Here is a 12,186-nt window from a genome sequence, read left to right as displayed (position 1 = left end):
AGGGGTCTCGGCTTTACAACTTTGCCGAGCGGCTATTTAGTCAGGGGCAAACACGTTTGTAAAATCCTACAAATTTGATACCCTGGCTAAGGAGGACCTGGAGTTCTCTCATTCGGTGCTGCAGAGTCATCCGCACTCTCCCGCCCGTTTGGGAGCTTTGGTATAATCCCCATGGTCCTTTCAGGAACCCCAGCATCCACTAGGACGATAGAGAAAATAAGAATTTACTTACCGATAATTCTATTTCTCGGAGTCCGTAGTGGATGCTGGGCGCCCATCCCAAGTGCGGATTATCTGCATTACTTGTACATAGTTACAAAAATCGGGTTATTATTGTTGTGAGCCATCTTTTCAGAGGCTCCGCTGTTATCATACTGTTAACTGGGTTCAGATCACAGGTTGTACAGTGTGATTGGTGTGGCTGGTATGAGTCTTACCCGGGATTCATAAATCCTTCCTTATTGTGTACGCTCGTCCGGGCACAGTACCTAACTGAGGCTTGGAGGAGGGTCATAGGGGGAGGAGCCAGTGCACACCACCTGATCCTAAAGCTTTACTTTTTGTGCCCTGTCTCCTGCGGAGCCGCTATTCCCCATGGTCCTTTCAGGAACCCCAGCATCCACTACGGACTATGAGAAATAGAATTATCGGTAAGTAAATTCTTATTTTTTTGCACCAGGACCAGGCGCAGAGCCCCGTGCTGATTGTTAAAATATGGGGGAATCCCTGTCAATTTTTCCCCTGTATTTTTACAACCAGGACCGGCTCAAAGAGCCCGAGGCTGGTTATGCTTGGGAGGGGGGGACCCCACGCAATTTTTTTTTACAGTTTTTAACCCATTCTGCACTGCTCACAATGCACACAATTAAGCCCTGCATGGATCTCACAGATCCGGACGGGATTCCTTGTGTTTTGTCAGGCAGTGTTTTACTCATCACTCCCGTAAAACACTGCCTGACATTACGAATCACATCGACATCGGAAAATACGAATGTTGCAAACTCGGCAGCTTAGTAAATTACCGTATCAGGATTCAAAAAGTTGCAGTAAAATGCACCCGATAAAAAATGAGTTTAAACTCTACACAAACCGACTCAAACACGAATTTTAGTAAATATACCCCAGTATGTCAGCATTTCAACAATGTCGATATGGTCAGTGTTGATATTATGAACATTTGAGCAAGTTAATTGTTGGCATAAAGATAATGTCTATGTTCTCATGTCAACAAAATGAATGTCTACTACATGCATAGCCGTTGAGACACGCACAAGGGCTGGTACTGAAGGCGGCATGGCCAAATCAGAAAGGCATGACCATGTGGGGTAGAAAATGGAAAATAATATTTGCGGCATTGGGTAGCGGCGCCATATGCTGCCAAGAGGGACATTTGTCCCACTTAGTAGCTGGCCTGGGCCCGTGGTGGGCTCCTCCAATAGGCTTGGGCCTGGGTACTTTAGCACCCACTATCAAGTACGTGTTCAGAGTCCCATGGTATGAAGGCTTTGATTGTCATTGTTATATGTTCCAACCCATTTGCCCTTTGAAATATGAACTTGTCAAATAGAAGAACCATAAACCCTGGTGACTCATCTTGTACAGTCAGTGACCTGGGCTGTGTCGTTATGTGTGAGAAAAGCATTGTGGATGTGAGATAGAAGTGAGTGATGTATCAAGCAGTGGAAAGAGCTGAGAAATTGCCCATAGCAAATCAACCAATCAGCTTCGAGGTAGCATTTATCAAGTACATAAGGTGCAGTGATAGGTAGAAGTTGATTGGTTGCTATGGGCACCTTCTCCACTTCTCACTATTCATTACTTAATACATCACTGTGCTTGCCACTATGAGGTAGATGTATGATATCGGCACATATCGTGCCAGTATCACTCTCCTCGCTTCACCTTTTTACCACTAGAAGCACTAGTACCAAGATGTATTAACATCTTGGCTGCCGGAGAGGGGGAGTGATCCCCCCCACACCATCCAGCGATGCCTGTCAGAGGGCAAAGCGCACCATCCTAGTGCTGGTGCGCCGTGTCTCCCTGCCCGGCCGCTCCTGTGCGCATGCGCAAGATCTCGCTATTCTCTCGCGAGATCTCCCACAGAGCCGGCAGCTGCAGCAGCCACTATAGTTGGCTGTCAATGGGGCAACGACACCTGCAGCTTTCGAAATCGGTAGCTACAAGTGTCATAATAGTCAGTGCCACTGACCGTTCATACATTGCCACCGCATATTGGTATGCTATCTTTTAGATAACAGCGCCGATATAGACAAGGGGAGCATAGCGCCCCTGCCATGTACTGCAAACCGCTGCTATCATACATGGGGGGAAGTAGTGTCAGCGCACATAACGTGCGCTAATATCTATTCTCCTCCATATCGACGCTTGTTACATCTACCCCAATATATATAGGCGGGGATCTTATTGTTGTATTTTTCTTTCATTTAAAAATAAATATTAAATCTCAAACTGTAAATACGGATATCTTTTATTATTGTAAGATACTAGTATTATTATAAGATAGCAACACAAACTGTAAATACAGATATCTTCATTATTGTAAGATAGCTTTATTAGCCGTCTATGAGTTTTCACACACACTGCTCATGAGGAGCTAAACACGTGTGAGCCTTTTCCTTGGGTGCTTAGTGACAAACAGTATTTAATTGAATACAGAAGTATATTTTAGAGCGCACTGGTGGTAGATGTCACAAAACTAGATCACTGTTTTCTGCATAAGACCATAAGCACCATCTAATTCTACAGAGTAAAACAAAAATACCATATTGGGTGATCAGAGATAACTGAATTTAAAAAGATAACTATATCGCCACTTCATAAAGGCATACATCCAGATATTGACCACCAGAGGCATGTCGCTGCTGGGCCATTCTGTGAAAATGAATAAAAATGTCCCATACGTGACACTGTAAAAACTAACCTGAAGCTAAATATATTGAGTTTTCAGCATAGGTTGACAAGTAGATTATAGCTTTTTCTCATTGGTTTTAATAAAAACAATAACACAGGCTCTTAGCATTGAGGGGAATTATCAAGTAGAAGTTTCCTTTACAAAACGGTGGTGGACTTGGCCAGTACCAGATTAAGGTCCACATGGGCTTGGAGCTGAAATTTCTGAAGGGCCTATTGTGTGTCTCGGAAAGGAAGTGTGACAGGTGCTGCTGTGGTGTGACCAGTGTGGTATGTCTGTGGTCAAAATAGAGGGTGTGGCTTGTGCCATGAGTGTGGCTATCTCCATGGAAGTCATAGCTAGTGCCTAACTTCAACCACTTAATAGTTAACTATAACAACAAAAGGTTTGTGACCACCATATAATACACAGCATCAGTGACCAACATATCATACAGGGAGCATCGCAGTGACCGCCATATAATACAGAGAGCTGGAAAGGTGGAGAGGTCTAAAGGGGAGCAATGATGGGGCAAAACAGAGAAGATGTGGAAAGATTAGAAAGGATGGGGGCGGGTCATTCCATGAAAATGGTCTTTTTATGTAACGTTTGATACCAGTTTTCATGACAAGCTTTGCATCAAAATTAAAGCATACAGTATCATGTACCACACAAACAACATTTACTTTGCACAAAAATATTCAAAACACATGCTCAAAAAAATATGTCACATGAAATATATTTAAAAATGTAACGTTTGTTACCATGGAATGACCCGGACAATACAGAGCAGACAGGGAACTGAGGGCTCCAGGGACACACTTACCGACACAGACACTACTTGCTGACACACTGACAGACACCACTTTCCGATACATACACAAGGGCCATCTTTTTGTATGGGCTCAGTGGGCACTTGCCCAAGGTCCCTAGGATGATAGCTAAGGTTCCCTCTTTCCAGGGTTACCAGATTTTTGAAAATCGGCCCTGGGGAACCAGAGAAATCTGACTTCAAAGCAGTGCTCCCCATCCAAGCCTGTTAATTGCTCTTCCCAGCCAGATATCTTGGGTTCTGTCTGACTTTGAGTTTTTCTGATTGTATACTCCAAAAGCTGGGACTCTTCCCCCCCCCTCCTTTTGGTGGACACTGGCAGCTTGTCTCTGCTATGCCCAGAACCAGAGATATCAGCCTTCAAGCAGCTGGTCCCTGCTTTACCAATACATTTCTAATATGCAGTTTTATATTTTCGTTGGTGGATTGCTCTGGCTCCTGAACTCTGATCCCAAAGTCCTCAGTACCTTCTGAAAGGTGGGGCTCTCTTAGTTTCTTTTATCCCATTCAAAGCTAAGAAATCTATTTTCATGAACTTGAGATATCTGTAGTCATTGCCATTTTTTTCTTTTATTTCGATCATTGTGACAAACAAGTAATATACTGCATTATTGACATTCAGTTCTCCTTTTTATATTTCTAAAACCTACCCCAGTTGCTCCAAGAGAAACAAACTCTCACCTAGGACAATATATGATTATATGATCCCTATCTTGGAACTTTGATTACCTAAGAAAACTTTAAGATATCTGTGTAATTCCACCCCTTTTTTCTACAAGCACAGGCAACCCGCCTCTCTCGTCCACTATCCATCACTATATGGTGCGGCGAACAACAGGGGGCGGGCCCTGTACTTAATTGTTTCCTATACCTCACTCATTCAGCACTCACTCATCCAAAAGGCCAGTCATCTAAATTCCTGGCAATACGACAACAACTGATAGACTGTGCATCCTAATGGATAGTAGAAGTGCTCTTTTTGGTATGTGCCAATAACCATACACTCTCTCATTCACAATCCATGTGATATTACTGCCATATCTCTCTGGTTACGCCCAATCTCGCCTGATCTTGGAAGCTAAGCAGTGAGGAGCCTGAATAGTACCTAGGTGGGAGACTACTAGGGAATATCAGGTGCAGTAACAGACACCTGTATCCAAATGTGAAAAGCAGAAGTGCTGGAGCAACCTTTGACCTTACTGAATTTCATCCCTTTTTTTCCCTCTCTTAATTGTCTGATCACAGACTTGTTAAATATATTATTATCTGTGTACATGAAACTGGAGTATTGGAGCAATAATGTGCATCTGATTTCAGATTCGAGAAAGTTAGAATTGGCAATTTACCTCCTACTAGGATACCAGGATAAATTCATCACAATTGGCATTGGTCAATAGACCTATACCTCTAAGTTTACTAAAAACTGCTGTTACATCCTATGCCATTGTGATTCTTATCAGAAACTCTGTTTTCTTGTTATGTAGAAATCAATTTTGATATTTTCATCTTAGGTGTCACTATCACCTCACTTATTACATCATTAAGAATGTTTATTTTCAAGTTTTTCTTTAACTATTAAAATCTCTCAGAATCTATTTTCAGATTTCCATGAGAACAGTAGAGAGAGATTCAGAATCTCCCTCCTTTTTTGTCCTTCTCTTTTAGGACTATAGGTGTATACATATATGTGTGTGTTTGTCAAGGTACTATATTCTATCTTATTCTAATTAAAAGTTAAGTTTTATTTAAGCGTGCCCCAACATAGAGTCTCTCTCTTTTCCTCCTCAAACAATACTAAGTATTATTGACTCTGGGTGCACCACCAACCACAACAAACTCATTGAATACCATTTACAGGCATTCCTTATGTAAATGCACTGTTGGTCACAAGGGACAAATTTCATAAAGAGCCCTTTACAAAAAGATTAATTGTAGTCCTGTGCGGCACCTAATCAATCCTTTTTCTGATATCTGCAGTCAAGCAAGCTGCCCTCCCACCAGAAAATGAATGTTAAGCCCACTCCACTATCCACCCCTCCCCTACGTAGTAAACACCCCCTACCACCCTGGAAGTCATATACCAGGGCACCTTCATTCAGGCCAATGCCCCCTTCTACAGTTTAGTGTTCTCCCTCCCACCCTATCTATGCAGCAAAGGAGTAATTAGCAGAAATTACTGCTCCAAGTCCTACATGCTGAACGGAACATACCGCCCGCTGGACATCAAAGCTGACATACACCCCTTACTAACATGGATTGCACTTACTGACACAAACACACTGACACAGACTTACTGACACATACACACCTTACTGACACACCTTACTGACAAACATTTATTGATACACACATTTAATGACACAAACACCACTTACTGACAGATACCCCTTACTGACACAGATACAACTTACTGACACAAACACCACTTACTGACGACAGACACTCCTTACTAATACGGATTCCACCTACGGACACAAATGCACTGATACAAACACACTTACTGACTCAAACATATTTAATGATACAAACACATTTACTGACATAAACAGCCCTTACTGACAGATACCACTAACACAGACACAGTTACTAACTGACACAGACACACTTACATAAATAGACACTCCTTACTGACACAGACACCACTTACTGACGCAAACACATTTACTGACATAAACACCCCTTACCACTTACTAACACAGATACAATTTACTGATACAGACACCACATAATGATCGAAATCCCTTACTGACACACACATACTGACTCTGACACATACAACACAGATAAACTTACTGACACACACACTGACCGATGCTACTTACTAACACAGACAACACAGATAAACTTACTGACACAGACACCACTTACTGACAGACACACACACAAAAAAACAGATAAACTTACTGACACAGACATCACTTAAATATGGCAGATGAGACCCCCAGGCCTGGTGTGTGCTGCAACTCACCGGGTTTTGCATGCAAGCTCTGCTCTGACATCCATGAAGGCAGGGGCAGATTGGGATGGAAAACCAGCTGGGGACATTTTTGATGCAGACCTACATAGGTGGTGGAGTCTAGGTCTGATGGCATATAAAAATGTGCTTAAAGGGGGGGTGCCAAGTTGAGACATTGCCTCGTGACCCACATTTCCCCCCTCCCGCACTCGCATCTACTCCAAAACAGCAACTCTCGAAACCAATACAGGATCATACATATTATTATTATTATTATTTTCTCTTACGTCCTAGAGGATGCTGGGGACTCCAAAAGGACCATGGGGTATAGACGGGATCTGCAGGAGCTTGGGCACACTGAAAAGACTTAATCTGGGTGTGAACTGGCTCCTCCCTCTATGCCCCTCCTCCAGACCTCAGTTAGACTTTGTGCCCAGGACTGACTGGACACTCACAGGGGAGCTCTCCTGAGTTTCTCTGGAAAATACTTTTTGTTAGGTTTTTTATTTTCAGGTAGACCTGCTGGCTACAGGCTCCCTGCAGCGTGGGAGTGAGGGGAGAGAAGCAGACCTACTTCTTCTTAGTTAAGGGCTCTGCTTCTCGGCTACTGGACACCATTAGCTCCAGAGGGTTCGATCACTTGGCGCGCCTAGCTGCTTGTTCCCGGAGCCACGCCGTCACCCCCTCACAGAAGCCAGAAGAAAGAAGTCGGGTGAGTATGAGAAGATCAGAAGACTCCAGGACGGCAGACGACTTCAGTAACGGAAGGTACAGCACAGCGGTAACGCTGTGCTCCATGCTCCCACACACATCACCAACGGTAGTTACAGGGTGCAGGGCGCTGGGGGGCGCCCTGGGCAGCATGTTACTGAGGTCGGGGACCGGCAGAAGGCTTTCGGTGCCTCGGCACCGTTTCTTAAACCCCCGCCGGCATCTTTTTCATTTTCAAATTTGGCGGGCCGAAGGCGCCATCCCTCCTTCAACACGCGGCTGAAGGAGACGCTGCCGGGACCTCCACATTCCTCTCACAAGTAACGGGGAGATATTCAGAAGGGGGGGGGCCGCAGTGTGGTGCTTCTTAGCATTATAAATTAAGCAGTGCTGGGTACATATATCTTTTGTCGGGATATATGGGCGCTGGGGTGTGAGCTGGCATACTCCCTCTGTGTCCTCTATCTGGGCTTCATTGTGGGCCTGTCACCTAGCTGGGACGTTCTGTGTGTATCTGTGTGTCCGTACTATGTGTCGGCATGTCTGAGGCTGAATGTTATAAGAAGTTAAAGAGAGCGTGAAGAATATCTCTTAGTGGAGCGGTCCCTCCTTGCAGTAGAGGGCGCTGAAGCTGTGAGTGTACTATGCATGCATGGAGTTGGACTGCAGGAGAGGGCTCAAGGAAAAACAACTAGGAGGAGACCACCGGTGAAAGATATCCCGCCGGCTCGGGACCACCAATCATCCACGAAGGAGAAATAACTGAAAGATACCTTTTATGAGCATCATTCAATCTTCTCAAACGTGAGTCGGGTACGCTCCACTAAGAGATATTCTCCACGCTCTCTTTACCTTCTTCACCTGTTGAAAGATACCTTTATGTGGGGATCCATATACGTACCTATGTTAGTTGGGTACGTTTGGGAACCTTCCAATTGTCCTTATAGTCTCCAGTTATTGTCATAACTCATTTCTCACACACTGGCTGAAACCTATTACACTATTGGTGTTTCTACTGTTTATATTTCCGGGTCCATATGGGAGATCGAACACTGACATGAAGAGGTTCCATCCAAAGGACATCCATTAAACAAAAGTCCCAACCGGAGAAAGAAACCTTTATGAGCATTGAACAGCCTGTATCCACGTGAGTACGGTGTGTACCCCGTGGAAATCCCTTCTTTGTTTTCAAGAATACTCCATTCGATCTTTCATCATATCGAACTACATATATATCAGAACTTTTGAAATATCTGATCTGAAATATTTGATTTGTAATACTATTCTGTTTACCATTTGTGATATCACAGTTTTTGGAAAATTATTCCATTCCTATCTCATGTATTGTATTGTATTGTGTTGGATAGCGCAAAAAAGGTGGTAGTAATTTTTTCTTGTTCATATTTCATTGGAGATTGTGTGACATCTCCCTCTACATACCTATTGCAGCAATCCAGAGGGCGCGGTAGGATTTCTTCCACCTTGTTTGTTTCTGTCCTGGTACAGTCAGACAACATCACAGCGGTGGCAAATATAAACTGTCAAGGCGGCACAAGGAGCAGAGCGGCAATGGCGGAGGCCACAAGAATCCTTCGCGTGGCGGAACAACATTTGAGCGCCCTGTCAGCAGTCTTCCTAACGGGAGTGGACAACTGGGAAGCAGATTTCCTCAGCAGACACGATCTCCATACGGGAGAGTGGGCTCTTCACCAAGAGGTATTTGCAGAGGTGACAAAACGTTGGGGAATTCCGTTGATCGACATGATGGCGTCTCGTCTCAACAAGAAGCTCCCGAGGTATTGTTCCAAGTCAAGGGACCCCCAAGCCAGTGCAGTGGACGCCCTGGTGTCTCCGTGGGTGTTCCAGTCGGTGTATGTGTTCCCTCCACTTCCTCTCATTCCAAAGGTACTGGGGATCATTCGACGAGCAAGGGTTCAGGCGATTCTCGTCGTTCCAGATTGGCCAAGAAGGGCCTGGTACCCGGATCTTCAGGAATTACTGGTGGAAGTTCCTTGGCCGCTTCCTCTAAGAGAGGACCTGTTGTTGCAGGGTCCATGCGTGTTTCCAGACTTGCCGCGGCTGCGTTTCACGGCATGGAGGTTGAGCGCCAGATCTTAGCTCGTAAGGGTATCCCCAGGGAGGTCATTCCAACTCTCATTAAGGCTAGGAAGGAGGTTACGGCAAAACATTATCACCGTATTTGGAGAAAGTATGTTTCCTGGTGTGAGTCTAAAATGGCTCCTGCGGAAGATTTTCAATTGGGGCGCTTTCTCCACTTTTTACAGGCGGGAGTAGACGCAGGCCTGAAATTAGGTTCCATCAAAGTGCAGATTTCGGCTTTGTCTATTTTCTTTCAAAAAGAATTAGCTGTCCTCCCAGAGGTTCAGACTTTTGTGAAAGGAGTAATGCATATCAATCCTCCGTTTGTGCCTCCTGTAGCTCCATGGGAGCTTGATGTGGTCTTACGGTTTCTCATGTCTTCCTGGTTTGAACCTTTGCGTAAGGTTGAATTTAAATTTCTCACTTGGAAGGTAGTTATGCTGTTGGCGCTGGCGTCTGCCAGGCGGGTGTCAGAGTTGGCGGCCTTATCTCATAACAGCCCGTACTTGATTTTTCATTCGGATAGGGCGGAATTGAGGACTCGTCAACAATTTCTGCCGAAGGTGGTTTCTTCATTTCACATTAATCAGCCTATTGTGGTCCCGGTGGCTACGGAGGCTGTGGCGATTCCGAAATCTCTGCATGTTATAAGAGCGTTGAAGAGACAGCTGTTGCCAGAAAAACTGAGGCGCTTTTTGTCTTGTATGCTTCCAACAAAATTGGTCATCCTGCTTCAAAACAGACTATTGCACGCTGGATTTGTAGTACGATTCAGCAGGCTCGTTCTTCGGCCGGACTACCGGTGCCGAAGTCAGTAAAAGCCCATTCTACCAGAAAAGTGGGCTCATCTTGGGCGGCTGCCCGAGGCGTCTCGGCGTTACAGCTTTGCCGAGCAGCTACTTGGTCGGGTTCAAATACTTTTGCTAAGTTCTATAAGTTTGATACCCTGGCTGATGAGGACCTTGCGTTTGCTCAGTCGGTGCTGCAGAGTCGTCCGTACTCTCCCGCCCGTTCTGGAGCTTTGGTATAAACCCCATGGTCCTTTTGGAGTCCCCAGCATCCTCTAGGACGTAAGAGAAAATAGGATTTTGGTACTTACCGATAAATCCTTTTCTCCTAGTCCGTAGAGGATGCTGGGCGCCCATCCCAGTGCGGACTGTTACTTGCAGTGTTTTCTTGCTAGTTAAATTAGTTTATACACGGGTTGTGTATTTCTTGTTTCAGCTTGTTGCTGTTGTAAATTCATACTGTTATCTGGTTTAATGTTACTCTGGTTGTACGGTATGTTTGTGGTGTGGGCTGGTATGTTGGTAGCCCTTAGTTTAAACAAAAATCTTTCCTCAAAATGTCCGTCTCTCCTGGGCACAGTTCCTATAACTGAGGTCTGGAGGAGGGGCATAGAGGGTGGAGCCAGTTCACATCCAGATTAAGTCTTTTCAGTGTGCCCAAGCGCCTGCGGATCCCGTCTATACCCCATGGTCCTTTTGGAGTCCCCAGCATCCTCTACGGACTAGGAGAAAAGGATTTATCGGTAAGTACCAAAATCCTATTATTAGCATTATTATTAGCATTAGCATTAACTACTTAAATTCAAACTGTGCTGTCCATCTTCTTTACAGTGCTGGTGCCTGCTCCCTTCCAGCTCCTCTACACTGACATTCCTCACACTCTGGCTCATCCTCTCCTACATCATCCTGCCCCTTTCCTCACACTCCGGCACCTCCTCTTCTCCATTACTCTGCTCCTTCCCTCACACTCCGCCCCATCCTCTCTTCCCTCATTCTGCTCCAATCCTTACTCTCCGGCACATCCTCTCCTCCATCACTCTGGCCCCTCCTGTCCTACATCACCTGTTCCTTCCCTCACACTCCACACCCCCTCCCCTCCATACCTCCATTTTCCAGCCCCTCCTCTCTTCCATCACCTTTTCCTTTCCTCATATCCCGCCCTCCCCTCCATACCTCACCCTCCGGCACCTCCTCTCTCCCATCACTCTGCACAATCAGTCAAACTCTGGCCCTACCTCTCCTCCATCACTCTGCTCCAACCCCTCCTCTCTTTCATCACCTGTTAATTCCTTAACACTCTGGCCCCACCTCTCCTTCTTCACTATGCTCCATCCCTCACACTCTGGCCCCATCCTCTCCTTCATCACCTGTTGCTTCCCTCACATTCTGGCCCTCCTCTCCTACATCACTCTGCTCCATCCCTCACACTCCAGCACCTCCTCTCCTCCATCACTCTGCTCCAACCCTCACACTCCTGCACCTCCTTTCTTCCATCACTCTGATCTTTTCCTCATTCTCTGGCCCCTCCTGTCCTCCATCACTGTGTTCAATCCCTCACACTCCGGCCCCTCCTTTCCTCCATCCCTCACACTCCGGCCCCTCCTCTCTTCCATCACCTGTTTCTTCCCTCACACTCCGGCCCTTTCTCTCCTCCATCACTCAGCCCATCCTCTCTTCCATTACTCTGCTCCATCCCTCACATTCTGGTCCGTCCTCTCCTCCATCACTCTGTTCCATCCCTCACACTCCAGCTCCTCCTCTCTTCCATCACTCAGCTCAATCCCTCACCCTCTGGCCCCTCATCTCCTCCTTCACTCTGCTCGTTCCCTCACAACCCTGGCCCCTCTTCTCCTCCATAACTCTGCTCTATCCTCACATTCTGGCC

At 45.7% G+C, this 12,186-nt stretch overlaps 1 protein-coding gene and 1 pseudogene across 3 annotated transcripts in view; both read left to right on the top strand.

Annotated features, from left to right (window-relative positions):
- Nucleotides 1–12,186, top strand: part of SLC25A24 (solute carrier family 25 member 24) — a 123,798-nt gene that overhangs the window by 54,775 nt on the left and 56,837 nt on the right. The window lies entirely within an intron of this gene.
- On the top strand, nucleotides 4,774–4,892 carry LOC134962650 (5S ribosomal RNA; annotated as a pseudogene).

Source organism: Pseudophryne corroboree, chromosome 9 (assembly GCF_028390025.1).
Source record: "Pseudophryne corroboree isolate aPseCor3 chromosome 9, aPseCor3.hap2, whole genome shotgun sequence".
Taxonomy (NCBI): Eukaryota; Metazoa; Chordata; class Amphibia; order Anura; family Myobatrachidae; genus Pseudophryne; species Pseudophryne corroboree.
This window is presented reverse-complemented; position numbering and strand designations above follow the sequence as displayed.